This window comes from Mus pahari, chromosome 21 (genome assembly GCF_900095145.1).
Source record: "Mus pahari chromosome 21, PAHARI_EIJ_v1.1, whole genome shotgun sequence".
NCBI classification, from domain to species: domain Eukaryota; kingdom Metazoa; phylum Chordata; class Mammalia; order Rodentia; family Muridae; genus Mus; species Mus pahari.
In genome coordinates, this window is record NC_034610.1 from 38007910 (window position 1) to 38032630 (window position 24721).

Genomic DNA, 24721 nt, shown 5'->3' on the forward strand with positions numbered 1-24721 from the left:
TGGAGACCTAAAACATCTCATAGTTATTATCTGCCTTTAAGCAGAACCACAGTTCAAGTCTCAGGCCCGGAATTCCAGAGGCTAATTTCCACCCCTCCCACGGAGTCACCTGCTCCGGGGGAACCCCGGCCAGAAAGCCGGGTCGCGCCAGGTCAAATCTTGTGCGTCTCTTGTTTACTCCGCCCCGGGCAGGGCGGCGGCGCGGACCGGCGGGTGGGGAGAGGGTGCTACGGCCCCGGGTGTTTCTGGACGCTCGGATCCAAAGAGTGGGCGGCGCGCGGTCGAGCTGCGCCGCGAGCCCACCCGGAGGAGGCGCTCCGGGCGCCGGCACCGCCCAGAAGCCAGTGTCTGCGCTCCAGCGCAGCGACCTCTTGGGAACCTCCCTTGAGGGTGCACACGAGTCCACACACGCTGGGTAACGGCCCGAGGGAGCCCCGGTGTCCCCCGGGTGTTGCCGGGCTGGGGAGGAAGCCAGAGTCCCGGCCCCTACTCGCTTGGGATTCCCTTCCCCTCCCCCAGCCCCGCCCAGCTCTCCCAGGGCTGGGTGTGATTTCAGTCCCTAGCAGAGAACTAGAAGCGCGCAGCCGGAGGTGGCAGCTCGCCCCCTTTCCCCGCTTGGCCCCCCAGGAAGCCGGCAGCTGCTCCCCGCGCCGCTGCCCTAGCCTATTTGAATACCCGGACGAGGGCGGGTGGCTTCCTGAGCAGGGTGCACCCGGGGCGCCCTGGGGAGTGACCCCGGGGAAAGCAATTGGGGCATTTCGAGCGCGTGAAAAACTTCGTGCTTCCGCCCGGGCACGGAAAATGCTAGTGAAACACATTGAGAGTTCCAGGGGCTGCAGCATAATCCCCCCCCCCGAATTGCTAACAAAATCGTGAGTGCAGCTGGAGGGTGAAGAGGCGAGAAATCCTTGGTACCCGGGCAAAATGTAAGGATCCCACTGTTCCCCTAATTTCCTTCCCTAGGAAGGCAAGGGACCAGTACGTGGGAAAGGGGGATCGAGAGGGAAGGGGATGGGAGCGAAGGAGGTTTCCACACCCTAGTAGGAAATTCTCAGATCGCTCCAGACTCGCCAATGTTTCTGCGTGGCAAGCTGATACCGGCTCTCAGGGGAGATCTCGGCTCCGAGGGAAAGGGAGCGCGACCGCGACCTTCTCTCCCCGCGCGCCCGCATCGGGGCCAGTCCGGGTCGCACATCCTTCGCCCCGCTGGCCTGCTCCAGACTGGTTTTTCTGGTTCAGCCTCCCTCCCAGGGACGCGCTGGGGGATCCGATGACGTCGCTGGCTGAGTCTCTCCCTCTTCCTCCCTCCCTCCCCTCTCCCCCGCCCGCCCTCGCCGCGCACTCCTCCTAGTAACTTCTGTTCGGGGAGGCGCTGCCAGGAATAACCCGGTGCGTCCACAGCCCGGAGGGGAGGCGGCCGCTGCGGCTCCCGCACGCCGGCAAACTGCGGCCCGGGTCCCGCGGCTCAAGCCCCAGCCTGGCGGCCCTGGTCCCCGCCCTGGCTCCATCTCCCAACAGTGTCCGAAAATAAATAAATATATAAATAAAGGCAAGAGGAGCCTGGGCTGGCGGTGGGGATCGCCTCCCTCCCTCCTCCCTCCCTCCGCGCCCGCCCTCCCTCTGTCCTTAAGGAAATGCTACCAGACACCCCCCACCAGACACGCTCAGCCTGGGCGAGGAGCGGCCGCGGCAGCAAGAACAAGGGCACCGGGGGGCTTTCCTCCCCTCCTCCTCTCTCTCCTCTTCCTCCTGCGCTGCGGTGACTTTACAGGTGAGCGGCCGCCGCGGCTGCGAGGATCCCCCCCACCGCCCGCCGCGTCGCGCCCTCCTTCGGCCGCTGTCACCCGGACTGCCGGGAGCTGACAGCCGCCCGAGGGGCTCGCGGCCGGGAGGCTGGCGGCCGGCGGGAGGCGGGCTGGAGGTGAGGGGGTGGAGAGCTGGAGAGCGGGGCGCCGCCGTGCGCTGTCTCTCCCCGGTGGAGGAGGGTCTCCGCAAAAAGAGAAAGAAAAAGGAAAAAGAAAAAAAAAAGACATCTTCGGTGACTGTGGCACAAGTATTTGCCAAGTTGAGTCTTGGACATTGAAGCTTGCCCGGAGCCCGAGCAACTTGAAAGGTTTTCTGGCTGGGTAGCAGCCTCCCTCCACGCCTCGACACTTCGGTACTGGGTGCAGCCCTGGGGTGCGTGGAGGGCGCACCGGCCGCCGGCAGAGCAGAGCGGCGGGAATCTAGGTCCCTTCTCGGCTCGGTAAGTGGCCTCGGTTCTGTGTTTTTCCTGCCTGCACCAGCGATCGAGCTTGTTTCACTTTACCCTGAAATCGCCTTCGCCCAACTCCATCGCCCCCTTCGCGGCGCGCGCCCCCGGCCGCTTCCCTGGTGGCCCAGGGGTAAGGGTCGGAGGGGGCGGGGATGGGGGAGACCTAAGCAAGGGGGGGTCGGGCGCGTTGGGAAATGCGGGGAATACCCTGGCCGAGGTTCTATGCAGATGAGGGGAGGCTGCTTTGCGTAATGTCCTGGGGGGAGGGGGCCGCGCGGGAGCGCTGGAGGCAGGAATGTGCCTGGTTACTAATGAGGGACGTGCACCGGCGCGCACCGCCGGGCCACCGCTGCGGCTGCCGCGGCCGGCGGCCCGTTGTCAGGTAGCGGGGGAGGGGGCGCGGCGCGGCGCGGGGCTGGGGGCGGTACGGGCGGGCGGGCGAGCGGGCGAGCGGACGGCAAGGGCCGGGCCGCCGGCCTGCGGCCGAGCGAGCGCAGCGGAGGCGCTGGCGCTGGGCATTTCGGTGACTCCTTTCTCCTCCCGAGCGAGGAAGGAAGGAAGGAGAGAAGGAAGGAAGGAAGCGAAGAAGGAGGGGACTGTCTCCATGGAAGGTTCAGGCGGAGGCGCCCTCGCCTTGCGGGTGCACCGGCCGCAGAGCGGCTCCAGCCGCCGCCGGCTGGCCCCCGGCGCGTGGAGACGGGTGGGGGCGGATTGCATGCTTGTTTGTGCTTCTGGTCGGGGGATCGGGAAGAAACATGTGTGTTTGGGCAGTGCACCGCGAGGAGCTGGGTCTGCGCCTTTATGTCTGTTCCCTGAAGTGGGTGGAACGTTGGCCCGTTCCGGGAATGTTCCATGACGTGGTGCAGCCACAGGAAGGGGGTTAACGAGGGGCTCTCTGCCGCGGCAGCTCTGCTAGCTGCTATCAAAGCAGATGTGCTGCTGCCGCCGCACCTCTCACCTCCCTTCACCCCCAACCCCCTCCTTTCCATTCTGTGCGTCTGGTGCTGGTAGGGCTAAGACAGGAAAACATAGCTTCTATATGTGCGTGCGTGTGTGTGTGTGTGTGTGTGTGTGTGTGTGTGTGGTGAGGGTGATGTGTCTGTCGTATTTGGTGGGGGAACGACTCCAGATCAGCCTTGCCATCCCAGCTGTTATCACAGATCGGTGCGCTTTATACGCATGTGCCTCCCGCGTCCTGTCCTTCTTACATAACATATCCAGTGCAGCAGAGGACGGGAGAAAATGCGACCCCAACCCTCCACGCTCAGTCTCTGTGGAGGCTAGAAGGTCGGAGAGGGTCTCTGGATGTTGTGCTGCAGGGATGCGGCTCCCAGTGGGGAAGGGACCGAGGGGAAGCAGCGTTTCTCGTAGTGGTTCCTCAGTCGCCTACTTGAAAGCATTTAAGTGCAAAGGACTGCAGGAACTAGTCCTCTGAATGCGAAAGCTTTTGACTTGCATCGCCAAGGGAAAGTGGGCGCTCTCACCTCGGAGACGCAGAGAAGAGAAAGGGTCTGTAATACAGTCGCCAGGAGAAGACCCGCAGTAACATGCTTGGGCTGAGGGCAGAGGGGTTAGCCCAGAGGCGACCAGAGGAATCTCTTGATAATAGGTTACACTGGAAACCCCAGGACACCTGTATTGGCTTAGAATTCACACAGGAAGCTGTGTGTGCAACTGACATTGCAAAACCCTTATGCTCTGCACAGTTATTTAGGCCTAAAATGAACACAGAGAGGCTTGCTTCCGGTCCCTTCATTATAATAGAAAATTTGAACTGATTTTTTTTTTCGTTCTTCCTTTTCTGCCATTTTAAAAATAACTCAATTTATTTAAAAACTATATTGGTACTTTCTTCCACTTCTAGAGCAAGACTTCAGTAATTCACAGGAGGGCTGTTTTTGTATCTTCTTCTTGTTGTTGTTGTCAACTCAGAGTCCTCTTCAAGGGCTATTTTTTTTTTTTCTCTCTTCAGCAGTTTCTTTTGCGTGAATAATCAAACCCAGAAATTACTTGAAGTATTAATAAGATTCATACTAATTACATTTTCAGTGATCTGTCCCCCCCCCCTAGAAAAAGGCCATGGAACTCTAGACCCATTTCCTCTAGTGATAATGATTCCATTTGTCCTTGAGCAAACCAAGTTGTTTTAGATACCGTCACATATATGTGTTAGGATTTGTGAATGCCTGGTTGCTTATATGTCTTATAGACATGCCAAGATTACAATGTTACAAATTACCCAAGAGAATTATATAATGAGCTTGCTGGGTTTGAGTTTTAGGATGCAGGTCCAGCAGTTTATTAAAACTGGAATGCTGTGCATGTGAATAAGGTGGAAATCATTTTTTATTGCTAAGAGAAAATTCTGGTGGAGCCCTAATGAGTCGTGGTGTCAGATTACAACTGCATTTTTATTCCAAGCAGTCAGGGAGTCTGCAATATCCACAGAATGACAGTATGCTTCTAGTGTCATAATCTCTTTGACCACTAGGTTTGAAGTGGGCAGTATAGTTCTCATATGCAGAAAAATAAAACATTACAATTACAACATACATAATTATAATAAATGTTATAATAAAATAAATAGTACAGGGCTGACTCTTTTGAAAATTATCTGAGATAGTTTTTTGCTTTAAGAATAGGAGGGACATAACACAATTGGCATCTATAATGTGTTTCAGTGATTGTATTTTATTAGATTAATTATTAGTACCAACTAATATGTATTTAAAATTGCTTAAAATTAAGTAGATTAACGTTGATTTGGGACAGTTGAAGAGGATGTAGTCAATATTAATCATAGTGCATATTTAGGATATGTACTATTATATACTATAAATATAAGATAGATTATATTTTAACTGGTTAGATGGGGATTGGCAAAATAGTATTGACGTAGATAAAACTTTTCTGTAGTAAATGCCATAAGAATAATTTATTTCCGGTAACATAGCACATAAGGAAATGGTCCTGTTTGACCACATTGGAAGATTGCCTAGCAGAGTCTTTTGATTGATCAGCGCCTTTTCCATGGGATGCGTTTACAGATCTTCTTGTTACTATGAAACAAAACAGAAGACAACATATATGCAGGCGTGCCTTGGAGAATAATAGTACATGTGTCAGCTTGAATTGTTGGCACCGTGACATTATTCAGAAATCAGGTTGAGTGCCTTATGCTTATTCCGGTAAAATGATGAATTTTATTTTATACTTTGGCAGTGTGTTGTGTCTCTGTGTGTATATGTCTGTGTGTGCGTGTGCGTGCTAAGGACTTCGTTTCAGCCACAACAACAAACAATACGTTTGCTATTTGTGTTTCTTTTCAGTTCTTGACTTGGTACCAGTAACTAGCAGAGTTTAGTCTGAAAACTTCAACATAGGAAAGACTGGTAGAAAATATTTGGCATGCTGCAAGTGTGGTGCAGTATTAGATGTGAAGTAATAGTAACCTGGCGTGGTGACTGTTCTAATACGGGGAGGGTGGCTCAGAGCAGTCGGATATGTGCTGTGGGTGGAAAGGCTTGCTTCTCCCCTGTTAGCTATCATACAGTTTTCACACATTAGTTCACACCAATGCAGGGAGAGCTTTGTGTTAACCTTGTTCCTTTATATCAGACCTGTAGGTGGAGAAGTGGCTCTCCTGTATACCTCTGCTTGAGCATTTCAGAATTAGACTTCTCATTTACGAAGTTGCATGTGAATTCACTGTGAGTCCGTGGTTTGACTAAGCCTTGGTATGTTGGTGTTGTGACTTTTAGAGCGGCATCAGAGAGTGGAGCCAAGGAAGTTTGCTAACTCTGCTTCCTGGCGTTCGGATTTCATCTGGAACCTCAAACCGTGCAGGTTAAGTGGGTTTATTTTAATCACTGAAGGTCTCCACTAATGCTGCTGCTTTCGTGAAGGTTTTTCTATGAAACTGTGGGTGAACATAGAGTATTGAAAAACAATAAGTCGGGCGTGGTGGCGCACGCCTTTAATCCCAGCACTCGGGAGGCGGAGGCAGGCGGATTTCTGAGTTCGAGGCCAGCCTGGTCTACAAAGTGAGTTCCAGGACAGCCAGGGCTCTACAGGGCTCTACAGAGAAACCCTGTCTCGAAAAACCAAAAAAAAAAAAAAAATAAAAAAATAAAAAAAAAGGAAAGAAAGAAAGAAAGAAAGAAAGAAAGAAAGAAAGAAAGAAAGAAAGAAAAACAATAGACAGGAACTGAAGAGATGGTTCAGTTGTTAAGAGTACTGACTGCTCTTCTAGAGGTCCTGAGTTCAGTTCCCAGCAACCACATAGTGGCTCACAACCATCTGTGATGGGATCTGATGCCCTCTCCTGGTATGCCTAGAGAGCAACAGAGTACTCATATGCATAAAATAAATAAATCTTTTTTAAAAAAGAAAAAAAAACATTAGGATGGCTTTTTATGATAACAAAGTTGTATGTGCTTGAAGGAAATGTCTGAGAAATGGTCTTTCTTTCTTTCTTTCTTTCTTTTTTTCTTTTTCTTTTTCTTTTTCTTTCTTTTTTTTTTTTTTTGGTTTTTCGAGACAGGGTTTCTTTGTCCTGTCTTTCTTGTCCCTGGCTGTCCTGGAACTCACTCTGTAGACCAGGCTGGCCTTGAACTCAGAAATCCGGCCTGCCTCTGCTTCCCAAGTGCTGGGACCGCCACCACACCCAGCTTGTTGTTACTTTCTTATTGGTCCCTGGTGTCAAAACAGAGTGGTGCTGCCTTTGTGTTGCTATGGTCAAACTTATAAAGAGTTTGAAAATCAGTATTTGCTAAAGGTCTCAGACAGCTTTTAGGTCATTTGGAAAACTATTTTAGCACTAAATTGTCATGACATAATCTAAAACTTCACAAATGTCCCCATTCAAATTTGACTTCTCTGTGATGGTCCGGTTTTAAAGTGACATGGGCCTTGGTTGGCTATGTGTTTGAACCGAACCAGAACTGATTGATATTTCATATCATCCACTATTGATCTGGACCAAAGATGTGCTAATCTCATCATATGGTTGTATGATGTATCATTTGACAAGTGATCTACTGTCTAACTTAATCTATAAGGTTAGTTTTCTTGTTAGCTTAAACAAGGGTGCAGCCACTTGGGCACAAAGATGAATAGATACAAATGATGCTTCTGTCCCCAAGGATGAGTCTGGGCAGGAATCAGGTGGAGTGTCATCACTGTTGGGTCATAGGATGGTTGACTTCAGGAATAATCAAGTTTTTTTTTTTTTGCACTCCCCACCCATAACCATGATAGATACTCTGCCATCAAGTTGATCATTTAGTCCTGCATTGTACACATATTTTCTATGGGTGGGACTTATGTTAGCTACTAAGGATATGATAGGCCAAATCAGGGATTGGATGGGCAGATATCGGTCATGCGTTTTAATGTGTAATACTGCATCTATTTTCAGTGCTGTGGACTATACACAAAGGAGTTTATGTCACCTTTGGCTAATCCTAGCACTCGGGAGGCAGAGGCAGGCCGGATTTCTGAGTTCAAGGCCAGCCTGGTCTACAAAGTGAGTTCCAGGACAGCCTTCCTATGGGAGGAAAGAGTCATGTAAAGAAAAGTGGATGGGAAAGTTTTGAAAGAACAATGTAATTGTCATGAGGCTGGGAGATGTCCATGTGTCCAGGGGCTGAAATCAAGCCAATGAGGGTGGAGGGCTGATAACAAGAGAGAAGTGATATCAAGATAAGGCCAGACCTTGAGGGTCAGGCTCCTCCGAGGCAGGTTGACCTCGTGAATGATTATCCAACCAGGCAGATATGAGACCTGCTCCTAGCAAATCAGGCTGTTTGGTGGCCTTGTTATTGGCCAGGCTAGAAGATGGTTGTTGGAAAGTGAATTTCCTGGGGCTGGATGAAGATGTATAACAGACATCTCCTTTGTAGAGTTTATCAATCAATCAATCAATCAATCAATCAGTCAATCGGTTCTGACCCCGTGGAAGTTTTTAATGGCACTGGATGAGCTGACTTCAGCTTGTACTACTATTTGTAGTCATATGGAATTTATATTTCAAAAATATTTATTTGGGGACTCTAGTAAGCTGGATTAGCCTGTATTATTGATCCAATTGATGAATAACTACAAATTCAGAGCTTTTTAAACCAGGGTCTTTTTTTGTTAAGTAACCAATTAATCTTTGGAGCCGTGTAGGAACTATGTGTTCCTCGACAACTAGTGAAGGATGAAACTTACAGTTCTCCAGATACTTTATTTATATGACTGCAAATATCAGGATTTAATCCCATAGGATTTGGGGGTCAGAGTAACATAATGTCGAAGGAAAGGAATTGGAAACAAAGATTTGTGAGGATAGCTTTCCTCTCCACTTGTATCGTTTTATTAACACAATCTTCATCTTATTTGCTATTGGAAAATGTGTCAGTCCAAGTCCGGACTCTGTAGACAGCCTCACTGCGCGACCACAGATCGCTTCACCTCCAACTTTCAGGTTTCATTTTTAGCCCGGAGAAGATGTATCATTTACCAGTAAACCTTACTATACTATAGAATTAAAACGTCCAGGTCCAGGAAGAATAAAAGTGGAAGCTTTCTGTTTCCTAGACTGGAAAGAACAAAAGGAAGGAAGAGAGGATTTAAAACTGGGAGTTTTGAAGGCTGAATAAACGAAATAAATGGGTGTGGAGGGGTAGAATGCAAGGGGTGGGGCGGGGCATAGGCTGGGGGTGGGGCTGGAAGAGTCAGGCAAGCCTGGAAAGGTAGCTGGCTCTAGAATCCATAGACCTTGAGAGTCTATGGAGGAAGTTGGTATGCACCCGAGGATTGGGCCTGAGCAACAGCACTTTGAAGTGTGTGGCTTAGAAATGTTATAAAGTTCTTGGTGGTAAGGAATTGGTCAGATTGCCATAAAATTCACACATAAACAAACACACACACACACACACACACACACACACACACACAAATGTGGATGCTGACTATTGAGAATGCCATGTAACATTCAGTATGGAAGCTGTCTCTGCTGTGTGACAGTGAGACTTCTTCTGGCTTTATCTTAATATTACCTTAACTGGAAGTAAGTCAACAAAGCGATTAAAATACTTTATTAAACATTGCCCATGCTGGTCTGAGCAGCATTTTAGGCAAAGTATCTCATTATTTTTTTGAAGCAATGAAGTTTCACCCTAGAAAATCGTCACAGTGACGGAGTGAATGCGACCATCAAATACCAGCGTGTAAGAGTGCTCTTAGTTAAAAATCATAGAATGCTTGTACTGTGGGGCGGGAATGTTCAAGGATTAGGTGATTCATGGGCAAGCTATTAGAACACGGTTTTTATTGGTAATCAGGTATATCTAAGTCCATGACACTGTTGGACAGTGAGTGGCGGGTTTAGATGTAAAGCTTCATTTGGCAAAAGAAAGCAGGTCATGGGAGATCTTATGCATTGGGGCAGAGTCACTTGATGTGAAAGGCCAGCAAAAACCTGGGATTTTTTGACAGCTTACTTAGGCTTCAGGTAAACGTGGACACACCCTCATTTGTAATAGCTTAAGGTTGTGTACATGCCCTCATGCAAACATATAAACATAGAAAATCATATGTGTTCAGCAAGAGAGAAAATACTGATAGTTACAAAGTAACACTGTTAATTCTTACCTAGGTAGGTAGCGAAAACATTTTAAAATAGAGGCACTGTCTAATTCCATATAAGGAAGATTATTGGAAAGGTTAATTTAAATTGTAAGTAGCTTTGTATTCCAAAATGGGAGATTCATTTGAAACTATGCTTTATTTCTTTTGGAAGCCAGACAACTAGTTTAATAGTGTACATATGAAACGCTAATTTGCCTTGTTAATTGGATGCAATTAAATTGAGGTTATTTTAACTTCTTAATTGTCTGAAAATTACATGTGTTGCCATGCCTCTGCAGTGGAAGGCAAGAGCCAGGGAAGGTATAGAGGAGTAGAGTTCGCAAAGGTTTGGCTCTGTCTTTGCAGGGAACTTTTTTTGTGACAACCTGGAAGGCAGACATCCCAGCTCTGTGGACTTCATTTGGAAAGGAAAGCGATTGGGACAGATGGCTTCTCGAGCCTCTTCCAACGCATAGTCTGCATATTCTATCAGTTTAAAATTCTACTTCGTCGTTAGAGAGGGGACGCAATGTCATTTTATTCTGTAATTATGGTATTACCAGACTGGAAAAGAAAAAAAAACACTTAAAAAATAGGCACAGGGCCAATTTAGCAAAATAACTAAAGGACAGGATTGGAGGTTTACAGAGCTCTTGTCCTATGACAGGTCCCATAGCAGGTACTACCGCCTGCTTGTAATCTCACCAGCACCCGCAGACAAATCGGTGTTACGATCTCTGTGTTTATAAGCAGAGGAACTGAGTCATTAGTGGAGCAGGGTTTGAACTCAAGGTTCAGTGCCAATCCATGGGGGTGTGATTGTTCACATTAAGAGTCTTTCAGAAATTAATAATAATAATAATAATAATAATAATAATAATAAATAAAGTCCAACCATTTTTACCGCTGAGTACATGGGTTCCCTCAGCAACCTGTGGGCACGCACCAGGGATCCAGTGGAGATGACATGCTTCAGGAGCCTTGAATTTGAGATCAGAACAGGGTGAAATCTACTCAACTGCCCCGAGGTTATGAAAGGAGGGAATATCTGTTGGAGGGTCATCTCGAGACTTGTGTCGGGGGAACATGTGGGAACTCTGATCTCTGTGAGCTCCTGGTGAGGGAGAGTACCAGGCAGCTGTGGTTATTTCTAAGGGAGATTACTCTGAAATAAAAACACAAAAAAGAAGTCAACTTGTTGTGACAGTACAATATTCCTGAGATATTTTCAGATGGTCTGTTTGACTCTTGATTGAAATGGTTTAGGAAACAATGTCATAATGGACCGGGCTTCATGGGTTAACAAATGGAGCCACCAATTAAGATCTTGGGTACTACTCATCCGGCTCAGCCTGTGTGCTGTACCAGGGAAGTGAACGGAATTCTCTGGTGTGGGAAGGTTTTGGTCTAAAAATAGCCCTTGGTGCCTGAATTACCCAGCTTGAACCTTTGCCTAAGTCTCAATGGGGGGGGGGGGGCAGTGTTCACCCCTGAGGCCTTAAGTCTACTTAAGAGACACACCACAGGGGCGTTTTGGGGACTGCTGACTTTAAAATGCTTTCCTTATTAATTTATCAAATATTGGTGATCTGAAAAAGGTGGTGGTCTAGACATGGAGGCATCACTGGGGAACAGAATAGTAAAAAAGAGGGCCTTGGTCCTTAGACAGTTTGCGTTCTACTAGACAGATTCAGCAGGGTTTTCTGGCAAATTCAGTTACCGTGCTACATTTTTTTCAAGGTGTTCAATAATTCCTGCTTGCATAATGAGTCTCTTAGCCCTAATGGGACTTAAACAAATACTGAAAGATCACTCAACTCACTCCTGAAATATCCCACTCATTTAAACATTTGCACTTATATACATATATGTAAACATATACACATATAACCATGTATACTTATGTATACTTATAAAACTATTTACTTTTAATTTTTTGAGGTTTGAGGGTATTAAATAGCACCAAACATGGGGTTCTGTCCCGAAAAGAAAAAAGAAAAAAAAAAAAACCACATAGGAATTTAAACAGTATTTAATACTTCAGTGTTGTCAGGCCCTGGCAAGAGAATAAAACACATTTTTTTTCTTTTTTAATTTTCAAATGACACATCGGTTTGTATTATAAATGCATTTGTGCGTGTGCTGACCCAGAGATCATATTTGGAATTTGTATTTTAATTTTATTCAAATGGATAAAGTTCGTAGGAGATTAGGATGGTTCCAGTGAAACCTGCCACCAACGATGGTTTTCAGTGGTCACGTGGTTGGGATTTGCCACATCTCCAGAGACATTTTTTTTTTTATCTCTCTGCAAGATGGGGTATGCATACATCCCAGGGAAGGAATCCTGACTAGACTCAGTCTCATTGGGCTGTCCCTCAGTATGCTTCCCCCTAAATGTGCCTTGCTATTTTCTATTTTACTCTGTGCTCTCTAGTTACAAAAACCTCTTGAAGACATGGCCTAAATCCCTTCTGTTTTCACCCAAGTGAACACACGAACCTTTTGATGGCTGAGGAAGGGACTTTATAGTCACTTGCTCTGGAATTTGTCTGTATGAGGAGTGAGTTTTCCCTTGCCCCCCCCCCTTTTTTTTTTTTGGCTCAACAGACTGTTGTGTGAAGCAGCTCTGGCTCCTCATAGGTTGGAAGTGTTAGGACATTTCTTGGTGGGCCAGAGCTTGGATAAATATGGTGTAAAAAAAAGAGACTATATTATTTTTCCCCAATTTACCCTTACCCCATGGAGGCCAAGTGAAATGGAGGGCAGAGTTGGAATGAAATTTTGTCTTGTCTCACAAAGCTGGTGGTGCAATTCAGAGTCTTGAGCAGTGTCTCATGGGAAGGTCCGGATGGCCAGCCCGGCACTTTGTAGATAGGTCATGGGGAGTTCAGCTTGTAATTGCCCGAGGAGCAATGATCAAACTTTTGTCTCTTTCTTCCCTTGATTCTTACAGTTGGGATGGTCTCCATGCCTTTCAGGAAGGAAGAAAACCACAAGGTTATAAACATTTGGTTTATTTTCGTATTCTTAGCCATGTGTCAAAGTTTATTCTCGAAGTATAGAACGTTTTGGAATAAAAAGCGAAGATTTCAGATGCTAGCTCTCCTCTTCTGAGGATGGGCTCATTAAACCTCGCAGTGCGGCCGGAGGAGCCACCAGAATGGATGGCTCTAAACCCTGACCCCAGCACGTTATTGCCTGCCTCATTATTGATTTTCAGAATGACTCAGGCCAAGTGACTGTACATCTATCATAGTCTGTTGGCTTTTTTCATCTGTGAAAGCAGAGCTTTGCTGGGCTCACTGCTCTGCCTCTGGGGAACGGAGCAGGGCGTTACAAGGGAATCAGGCTATTTTTAGAGGCAAAGCAACACTAATTTTTGAGAATAATTCAGTTGCAGGCGGACAAAAAACAAGCCAACATACAGCAGTATGTTTGTGACAAGGGTTAGCAGAACCTTCTTGAGGTGACAGATTATTATTGCTGCAGTTTATTACACAATATGTGTTTGTAGAACAGAGATAACAATCAGAATCTCCATAGCTTCTGATAATGTCTCCTCATGGGTTTTAACTTGGTATAGACCATTACCAGGCGAGGCTAACAAAATATGGAGCTAGTTACAGCTGTATTCAAGCAGTAAATAAATAAAATAAAGACATCCCACGAAATAGAATACATCCAAAGGCAATTGTTTTTGAATGTGTAATCTGTTTACTTGTTCAAATGACCTTAGTAATATGCATGATGAACTTGGTCCCAAATTTAATCAAGTGTAGTTTTTAAAATGGGCCAAGCGGCTCAGACTATTCTAAATGACCTTTTAAAAAACACATCGCTCAACAGTATTGAATGTAACAAGTAATTGGACACACAGTGTGGATGTTAGAGTTTTCTAATGGACGAACTCCAAATCTGTTACATCATCAGTTGAGTTTTGGTGCTGTTTGGGGAGAATTTGCTAGTGTTAAATCTAATGAAATCTGACAGTGATCACTAAGGGCTGGAAAAGTCTTATCCCTTAATGGATAATGCCACAAATGTATATCACAAAGAAATTGTTCTGATCACCCTCTTTATATTCTGATGAGTGATACAAGAGGGGGCGATAGAAGGCAAGAAGAGGACATTACAAAAACAGTAATAATTACTGTGGTTTTTAAACTGGCCAAGACTATATGAGTCCATCTTACAGCCAACAAACAAACAAACAAACAAACAAACAACAGTGTCTCCTTGTGTACCTAACACTTGTGATAGCCTTTTAGCCAACTGCTTTGGGTTTATGTACCGTCTGAGATTTTTACATTATGCCACACCACTGCATAAAGGAAGCAACTGTTCTTATTTGTATTTGACAGGTGAGTGTCCCTGGGAAATGAGACAGAAGATGGGAGAGGGGTGAAGAATAGCATCTTTTTGGAATATGCACGTGGCTTGATGCCTTAGCACACAGAGCTTAGTTCCTGGTGCTTTTTTCCCCTAGTGGGTTAAGAGTTTATATGTGAGCCGGCTGCACCTTTAGGGGTAGCTGAGAATCTCTTCCATGTTTTTCTTCTCTCACTGTGATGCAATGTGTAGTAAGTGGGGCTGAGGTAACTTATTGAGCACATTTAAGTCTCTAAAATGATACTGACTAATGTGTTCCGTATAATACCTGATGTATTGCTTTTGAGCTGTTAACTGATGGCCCGGGTGCTTTGCAATGTAAAGTCTCTTGTAGGAATAGATAAGATCATTAGAGCCATCATTTAACCCCCAGTCATGGAAGACATAATTCAGGACAATTCACCCTGGGCTATGTATTCAGCCTCTACTTAAACACTATTTTCTTTGGGAAGCTCCTCCTACTTTGGGATAATTCTTTTCATGTGCAACATATTTTCAGCAGCAATGCAGAATAAATTTGCCCATTGTCTGGCAGACATTGCTACAGTTATTTGGGCGATAATGGTCACCTTATTTACTCTCTTTTCTTCACCCATGCTAAATATTTCTAGTTGTTGCAGCTTATAGGTCATTTCATTTTCATTATTTTGTCCGGGATTGGATTGTTCATATTTGAAACTGACTCCAGGCTGGTGTTTTGCATTGATTTCTTTCTAAAATCAGATCTCACAAATAAGTTGCTCAATTCCCTTTAGTCTTCAGAAGATGGCCCCAACTGGTTCAGAAATGTATTATAGAAAGGGCCTATGCTTGTTAAGATTTTATAGATAGCTTATCTAGAGCTGAGGTAGGTACCTTGTACAGTCATACGGTTCAAGCGGATTTGAGCAAGTATAGCTCTAGTATACTTAAGATGCATGGGAAAATAATGTGCAATATACATATGATCTGGTAGAAAATAGAGTGTTTCACTGCCGTCCTCAAACCCCATATACTCTAGCTTGCTTCAGAAAAGAAAGGAAAGGAAGCTATTTTAAAAAGAAACTGGTGAAGTACCAGCAGAGAGGCCGAGGTGATACATTAACGAGGTGCAGAAGAACCCTTGGTGGAGGATGCAGGAGAGATTTCTTGGAAGAAGGGGATGTTTTGAGTGAGTGAGGCCTTGATTTGCCAGGCATAAACAGCGCAGTGCAGGGAAGCACCAGCACTCTGCAGTGTGCTCAGAAAGGCCCTGCTTTGAGGACAGCATCAAATGCTTACGCAGGCTGAAAAGAGACCTGAAGCCAGTTCTCCCAAGAGCCTGCATTCCACTACCCTAAACCATAGCAGGGGAGAGCTGTACTGGGCCACAGTTAGAGTTTGATCCTCAGAACTTGGCCAGCACAGTTGAAAAACGTGCAACCAATAAACCGGTGAAAGATAGCTAGATATTCCTATGCAGGAAATCCGATTGTGTTTATAAATAACAGGACAGGAAAGACACTGGTGTCTGTGTCGGCTTGCCATGAGTATATACTGCCTGTCTTGAAAATGGGGTGGCTGTCTCAAAATAATGACTTCAGTTTTAAAGGCAGAGAGGTGGATGTGTGGATGGAGGATCCTTCGATGTCCACTCCGCTGTAAGTCAGGCCTGCCCCTTTACACTTCCCTACCTCTGAAGCGTACCAAAGGCATGCTTAGATTAAAATCTATTATCCCTTTAAGATAAGGTAAACTAATGTTTTCTGCTCATTAAAAATGAGGATACAGAATATTGGAAGAATTTCATGCATGTACATTAATCGTGTGACCCCCCCCATACAGTGCAGTATAATATGTATATTATACTGCTATTTTTGCATCTTTGCAACAACCTTAAAATATTATGACTTAAACTCTGCACTACCTATGGTGTCTACTGGAAAACTAGTTTGGATTTACCTGCTTACATTGCTTAGTAGTCTATACAATGAATAGCCAGGAAAGGTGATATTTAAGCAGGCATGCATGTCACAGAACAAATGAATCTATATAGAAAAATGATATATTAACCTCATAATAGAGTTAGTGATTCTCTGTTACTAAAGTTAAGAGTTCTCATTTCCTGAATAGGTACTTTGAGTTTGGATTTCTTAATGATTATGGAGATTATCCTATTTGAACTTTCTTCACATTTTTAGCTTTTGGAGAAGTGTACTCTGCGTGGGGCTAGTGTAAACACAGTGTAGTATATGTGTCATTAATTTTCAGGTTTCATTCAGTGTATGTGAGAATACTGATGTTCAACCATTATTATAGTTTAGGCTTTGTTATAATTTAAATTTTATTAGTATGTATAAAATAAATTATAATTAAAACTTACTGTTCTGAAATGTTAAATGTAGTTGGTGGCTGACAAAGGAGGTAAGCAGTCACACATTGGCGTGCTTCCTAACCGTGTTACTAATTGAAAATACATTAATAACTTTCTAGAGCTGTAAGATCTGAAGGGATGGTGGTGGAACCGCATCCTGCTATCACTGAGTGGGGGGACGAATGGTGCTTGGACAACTTGTAGTCCTGGGGACTAAGTCACATGTGCTTTAGTTTGTTTTGCTAGCTACCCTGATTCTAAAGAGAAGGTATGAAATCAGTTATCCCGTACAGTATCTTTGTATCTCCCATTCATTTGTTCTTTTTCATGTAGCAGAAAAAGCACCTTGAACCAGAAGACGCCATAGTTCAATATTGTGGTCTGTGTTCACAATTAATATGTTTATTTACAAGTTGATAGGCTTTGTACTGGTCTTTCTATCTTCAGTCTGTGCTAAATTTATAATGGTATTACTTTCATTTAGTCCGTAATTAGGATTATAAAACAGGGGACTTTTTAACCATCCCCTTTGTTCTTTCCAGGGTCATCATCAGGAACGTAATATAAACCAGAGAGCATGAGGTTTGAATCAAATCTTCACTGACCCTAGACAGTATTTGGGCAGTCACTTGTAGCTTATGGCTTGTTAATTATATACCAGTGACATGATTTGAAAGAGTAACAATCCGGACTCATAAAAAGAAAAACAAAAGAAATGTTTAGGGCAGACTTACTCAATAAAACAACAATTGAGATGGGGGTACACGTTGAAACTGCTCGGTGAGGGATCACTCAGGAGACAGACAAAACATGGAAGGTTTCCCTGGGATCCGATACATTAAGCTCCCCTTTGCAAGGATGGATGCTACGACATTGTTGGGATTTAAATGTTGCTGTGTGTGTGTGTGTATCTCTGTCCGTGTCTGGAGAATGACTCTGTGGTTAAGAGCACCTATTGCTCTTGCAGAGAACTTTGGTTCTGCTCCTAGCACCCCGGTGGTGGCTCACAACCATCCCTATTCTACTTGCAGGGACTCTGACCCTGCCAAGACTCACAGTAAGACCTCGCCTCCCTGAAGCAGAGCAGTGGTAACCTAGAGCATAGTTCAAGTCTGTTGGCCCCCAGCTGAGTGGACATTTAAATACTCAGAGCTTATTTCTGGCTGACAGTCTAATTATGTGAGGAGTAAATGGAATATTTTAATATTATGTAAATTTTATGCAAATTTAAGCTGATGATGCAAAAAACCCTACTTTTTTTCTTAGGGTGTTATGGTGAAAAGACGAGTGGTCAAAGACACATTGGTTTTGGGTCACTATAATGGCATCCTTTGATAGTGCCTTGGACAGTGAGGATTGAATATGGCAGTTGACGTTCATCAGATTCCATGTTTATGCCCATTTAGCATAAATAAGCTAGTAACCCTTTACAAAGGGCAGGTCATGGATCCAACTTGCAGCTTAGCTGATAGGAGACTGTTCCTGGTTTGATCCCTGCACTGCAATGGTACATACCTATAATCTCAACACTAAAAAGCTAGAGGGGCTGGAGGATCACAAGTTTTAGGTCACCTAGCTAGAGAAGTTGTTTATTAAATAATGTATACAGAACCCTAAATACGTTTAAAAAAAATTCTGTCTTAGATAAGCTTAAGGTTCATAGCAAATTGAGCAGTTAAAGATTTCTCATTCACCTTCCCTGTGTGTACCGCCTCCCCGTTTCAATGAGGAAGACCTGCTACTCCAAAGATTTATATTGAGACATTACCATTGCTGAAGGTCACAGTTTACATCATGTAAGGCTGTAAATGTCTGCTGTCACATCCTGCGAAACACTGCATAGTTGAAATGTTAGAGATGTTGGTTCAGTGCCTTTAATGCTGGTTCGTCATGAGAACAGAAGTCATCATTTTTTCTTGTAATTAACAATCTATCTCATTAACAAACTGAAAGGAAACTGAATCAGTTTTTATTTCATAATAATTATACAATACCTTATGGTCTTATTTTTAACCACTATTAACCTTAACCCACTGACTTGTAGAATTACCCAGGGTTATCATGGTTATGGCTTGAAACTGAATAACAAGTCTGGAAATTGAGGCTAAAGGAAAAAAAAAATCAGTGGCTCAAAAACTATAAATCAATCATTTTTCCCTGAAAATATTTTGGTCCTGTATTTTGTTGTTATTATCCAGGGTAAGAACAAGACCGAACAGATCTTAGGAGACTTTTAAGAAATGAATTACGAGCATTAAAGACCTCAGTAGGTGGAAGTTTATGCTATGCAGTGTGTATTTAATGAGAACATAGCATTTCCTGTTTGTCTTCGACTTCATCGGAGGTGTGCCGTGTGGAAATAAGCTTTCATTTCTGCCCTGTGTCAGTTGTTTAAGGAATCAACATTGGAGATAAAAAGTGGGGCTTGAGTGAAGGAAGGGGGGAAAGGCAGGCAACTTTTGATGCTTTTAAAAGATTCCTGGTGGAGAGTCCTATTAGGGAAACAGCAATCAGGACTGGGCGGGGGAAAGTGCTTCTTCAGCCTCTGAAGATGCGTACCTCTTCTTACTGGGGGTGGGGGGGGATTGAGTCCTGCAGGAGGGTAGGGCGTCAGGTAGCCTCTTGTGGGACTGCAGACCCGGGGGCGCGCAGCGTTGCAGCGGGAGCCTCGGCGCGCGTCCCCGCCTGCGCGCCCCCGCCCTGCCCGCAGCTGACCTTTGGCCCCCCGGGGCGGCCATCCGAAGGAGCTGATGGCGGTGACGTCTCCCCGGCTGTCAGTGCACAACAGGAAATGCTCTCCGCCTCCCCCCCCTTCCTGCCTGGAGAAAGTGGGGCTCGTTGCTTTCGCGGCCGGCCTAGTTTCGGGGCCCAGGCGGAGCACCCTGGTTGCGCAAGGGCTCAGGGTGCAAGGCCTGGCAGGGGCTGCCTGGGCGGAAAGCCAGGGTGAGCACTGGCCGCGGACCGCCCAGCCTGGGGACCCCGAGCATCCGGAGGGGTCCCGGAAAGGAGGCCCCAGTGCTGAATAATGCTGACCTCATAGGGCCTCTGTTGATTCTCTGTTGTAAAGCCCTGGCAGGAAGCCTCCTCTAACCCTCCTTCCAAAGGCCACCTTTGACTTTGTTGTGGAAATACTGACAAGGGCAAAACCACCTAAATATCAGGCCTGGGGACCCTGCAGGACAGACTCCTTAGTAGTCATTTAAGCCATTGTTTAGGTAAAGTGAGGTTTTCCTTAAAAAAAAAAAAAAGGAACCATTTCGCAAACTTAGGACAGTAATACATCAGCAGCCGTGGATTTATTATCTCGAATTTGCAGATATTTTGCTGATCTTTCTCCCTGGTGGACTTAAAACAACTGAAACCAAAGCACGTCAACCTAGGCTTATTAATAAGACATGTTTACATAACCCTTGAAACTGCATTTTAGAACGATATTCAGTATTACAATCTATAATTTAGTACCGCGGATGCCCGGGTCGCGCATGCTTGCCAGTACGATAAAGGGAAGTGCCATCAGCTAAGCAAGCATTGTGCCTATTTCCCTGGCTGACTCATGAATAGGCTTTGTCATGGGAGATTGTTCTTCTGGTCACACAGCCAAAATGCCAAAGTTCACTGGGAGGTCTGCTGAAGTTTCTTATATCAAACACTTGACAGAGTTTTAGTTAGATGAAAATACTGTGTAGTAGTTTCTAGAAAACCTGAGAATACTGTGGACCACGCACTTTACTCTCTGTGTTGTGCTCTGTGTGACGCCTGACCAATGACCTATGCTTTTGGAAGCGTAGCTTAAATGTCCTCACGTGATTAGTCCATGGCTGTAGCGTATGATGTCATTAGCCGTGGGGAACTGTCAACTGATGTATGCAGTGAAGAACTTTAAGACTATTTGAGAAGAGTTTTTTTATTTTGGTTTTTCGAGACAGGGTTTCTCTGTGTAGCCCTGGCTGTCCTGGAACTCAGTCTGTAGACCAGGCTGGCCTCGAACTCAGAAATCCGCCTGCCTCTGCCTCCGGAGTGCTGGGATTTAAGGCGTGCGCCACCACGCCCAGTGAGAAGAGTTTTAAGTAAGACCTGTGGGCCTTGAAATCATGTCTTCGGTTTGTTTGCTTGCTTGCTTGCTGGCTTGATTTTTCTTTTTGGTGGTGGTGGCAGGGAGGGTAGTTTTGTTTCTTTTGAACTTCCACAGAACATAGAAGGCTACTCAGGGAAATAAACTTGGAGCATAAAAACCAGGGCGAGTTGTAGTTGAGGGGGGCTGACATCATTGTGTAGGCATTACCACATGCTAGCACACTTTATCAAACACAGAGCCTAAAGAATGTTAGGCAAGCTTGCTACCACTCAGCTGCACCCATGATGCCATCTTGATTGTTAAACAATCTGAAGAGCAAGCAAGGCCATGGGAATTAAAAAATCTCTGTGAAATACAAGAGTGTTACATTAGTAAAAGATTGAATTTGGGAGGTGATTTTCTTGTCCTTGTACTGACATAGGCAGGAGGTACATTGAATATCCTGTTCAAGTATATGTGAGTTTCGACTTTGAGGTCACATTATGTTTGAGCCCATTGTACATTGCTTGTTGTGTATGATTTAGCTGCTTCTAAATGCAGCTGGTCCATGTATGACATTAGCCTTATGGAGGTATTTATTTAGTAGTAGATTTATAAGGATCAAGTACTCCAGATTTGAATTAACTGTAATCTCCAGTTTTTATGCACCTTCTTGTTGGAGGTGCTAAGTAGGATCCTTAGACTCATTAATTAAATCTCATAATCGTCCGGAGAGTAACATACACTTGTATGAAAACCATTTTGTGAGGAGTCCTTCTGAGTGGCACCAAATTAGAATTGTTATAATGTTTATCCACACCAACATTTGATCTATTTTTGTGGCTCAAACATATGTGCTTCATTTCATCCATGAATAGATTTGCCTAGTTTGGAGGAAATACTTTTTTAAAAAAAAATATTTTATGTATGTATGCATGTATGTATGCATGTATGTATGTATGTATGTATGTATGTATGTAAATACACTGTAGCTGTCTTCAGACACACCAGAAGAGGGTATCAGATCCCATTACAGATGGTTGGGAGCCACCATGTGGTTACTGGGATTTGAACTCAGGACCTCTGGAAGAGCAGTCAGTGTGCTTAACCGCTGAGCCATCTCTCCAGCCCGAGGAAGTACTTTCTATGGTGCAGAAAGCTCATGTGCCTTCATAGAGCTGCCCTACAGCTCTCCCGAGAGCAATAGAAAATGTCTTTTCAACTCTAAGCTGGGAAGTTGCATTCTTGGAGGGAAATAAAATAAATAACAAAAAAATAAATCATAAAAACACCGCAGAAGAACTTAAAATTATAATTTGAAAAAGTTTAAAACGTAATTAAAGCTTCTTTAAGTGATTTATTGGAACACTTTTATTTACTTATACAAAAGATTTGCTCCCTACTATAACTTTCCTAAGGAACCTTGCCATCAGGGCTGAGTTTGCTCTGTCCTCGCCTTATCTCTGATGCCTTCAGCCTGCTTCACCCTGAGCTCTGGCTCCATGCACAGGCGCTGAATGGAGGAGCAGTAGGAGAAACATGACGTGGTCATCTCTTGGATGTCAGATGCGTTTTACATTCCTGGCCAAGTTTCAGCATTCTCTTTGTCAAGTAAATTTAAATTCAGCAACAATAAAACAATACCTGAGCTTCTGAAAATGAAATGTAAGCGTAATAGGTGCACAATAAATGTTTATTAAGTGGAAGTACTGAAAGACACAGGATGCTTGGCAGTCCTGCAGGCCTGGTACTCTCTAGTCATTGACAAACTGCTTTTCATCTAATGAGAGTCTTTTTTTTTTTTTTTTTTAATTGCATCACCCTATTGATTTACAAAAGGAGACATTTTAGGGGGGAGGTGGCAAGGAGCCCACTTGATGCAGAATGATTTTTCACCAGCACTTAACCTGTAGGCTCTACTTAGCAGTCTGAGATCTGAAGTGCCTTTAAGAGTCTAAATAAGCCTGGCGGTTGGTGCCAGCCTTTAATCCCGGCATTCAGGAGGCAGAGGTAGGTGGATCTCTTGAGTTCAAGGCCAGCCTGGTCTACAGAGCAAGTTCTGGGTCAGCCAAGGTTACCCATAGTAAACCCTGTGTCTAAAACCAACCAACCAACCAACCAACCAACCAACCAACCAACCAACCAACCAACCAACCAACCAGCCAACCGAACAACCAAACAAACGTGATTCCCACATGATTGCTGATGCTGATTATTTGGAAGTCAGGATGATGGATTGTGTACCTAGTGCCTAGTGAAGTGCTGAACAGGGCAGGTTTCACCTTGCCTGCCACCTGTACAATCACAGTGGAGCCCAGGTTCAGCGGGGCCCTAAGTTTGACTCCATTGTAGTAGGCCTGAATTTTTAAATTTTAAACAAGGTCCTCAGTATCTTCTTTTTGTCCTGGTCCTGCAGACACGATCTATGATCTTGAGGGTCTATCCATGTCTGGGACAAGATTTTATACACTGGGACTTGTTACCTCATAGTTGGGGAATCGTCAAATGAGCTAGCACTTTTGGTGTTGGTCGTGGGGTCTTGGTTGCTGGGGCTGCGGCTGCTACTTTAGGTAGTTATCTGGATGATACTAGAGGGGACTGCCACTATTGGTACTGCCAGGAAGTAGAGCTGGGAGGCACTTAGCTTGTGACACTGGACTGGGGCAAGGCCAGCTCCGAGCGCCTTGACCTTTGGAAGGCAAAACTTGGGAGATACCAAGATTACTAAGGGACAGATACCTATCTGAATAAACAGGAAGGAATATTCATGGTTTTCTTCTTGGCTGTAACTATGGCCTTCTGGATCAGTTATATAAAATGAAACACAGGGAAGAGTTATGTCTTCGCTGTGGCCAATCACTTGACATTGTAGAACTAATTTTCTGTTAAAGATGTACTTTTAAAACAAAGTTGCTCTATGCTTCAGAGCTGAGCAGTGTCATCGTCCTTAGAAAGCTTTGTGTACACACCCAGAACAGGGTGTTTTTTTTTTTTTTATCCTATTGTTACATTATTTGAATAGGTGATTATTCTGGACCCGTCTGCTCCCTTCGAGGACATGGACTTTTTTGCATTTTAGCACCAGTCACTCCTGTGGAAGAGTAGATTCAGTAGATGCGTTTACAGCTTATTGATAATGACTCAAGCATAGCCAGGCGTCAGGCTAAGTGTCTAAGGAACAGAGGAGAGCCATATCAGGTATGCTTATTTTGAATCAATTAAATATTTACAGTTGCCGGTATTTTAAATGTTACATCTTTAGTCTAACATAGCTTACTGTGTATTGCATTCTAGCTCCCCGAGTTCAATGGATTTGAGACTAGAGTTTATTTTGTAATAAGAAAAAATAAGAAAATAATTATAAAAGTGGGCCTTTGAATGATGGGGAGCCGTTTGTAGTGTCTACTACACTAGGGCGTGAGTTCCACAATGAGCAAATTGATCTACAAGAATAGCCCAGTGTATGACTGCAGACCTAGATTTGCATGGGAGATATTTGTGGGCACTTCCTGGTTTAAGTCAGAGCTTGAGCCACTGCCATGTAACTAAGATTCTGCTTTTAATTTTTAGAACACACTAATGAGTCAGGGACTAGGCTGTGTAAATCTCTGAACCCAGTGTGGAGGGTTACTCTTTTGGGAAGAGTCCAGATGATTTCATATTTTGACATTAAATAAGTAACATTCACTAATTTTCTTTTCCTTTGTTTTGACTTTGGTCTCATTTAAAAAGAAGGTTGAGGTGACTCGCCTCCTAGGTCTTTATAGCCTTTAGAGGTTTGGTTTGTTTTCATGCAGCTTCAGTGTATAAAAAAAGTAAGAAAGCCAATGTGAGCCACTGAAAGTGTCCTTCAACGAGAGTGACAGGATGGGGGAGAAACCTAGAACCGATCAAGATCCATAAGTGAGACAACAGCGCGTTGCTGGGTGTTGGGGCACATCAGTGGGTTTCTGTGAGTTCAAAACCAGCCTGGTCTATACGGTGAGTTCCAGGACAGCCAGAGCTCCCTAGTGAGACTCTGTATCTAAAAGTAATCTGTAGGGCAATATGTATTATGAAGCAATGCATACACGTG

The 24721-nt window shown here is 44.6% G+C and overlaps 1 protein-coding gene across 9 annotated transcripts in view; it reads left to right on the top strand.

Annotated features, from left to right (window-relative positions):
• The first annotated feature begins 1333 nt into the window (after window positions 1-1333).
• Hivep2 (human immunodeficiency virus type I enhancer binding protein 2) overlaps window positions 1334-24721 on the top strand; it is a 190249-nt gene continuing 166861 nt past the window's right edge. For 4 of the 9 annotated variants that reach the window (XM_021220971.2, XM_021220970.2, XM_029532981.1 and 1 more), the window contains exon 1: window positions 1795-2245. The gene's annotated coding sequence lies outside the window, so the exon portion shown is untranslated. Of the gene's footprint in view, window positions 1772-1794; window positions 2246-2583; window positions 2637-2716; window positions 2955-24721 lie in introns of those variants that run through there. The other 5 variants (XM_029532980.1, XM_029532985.1, XM_029532986.1 and 2 more) reach the window with 4 other exon arrangements.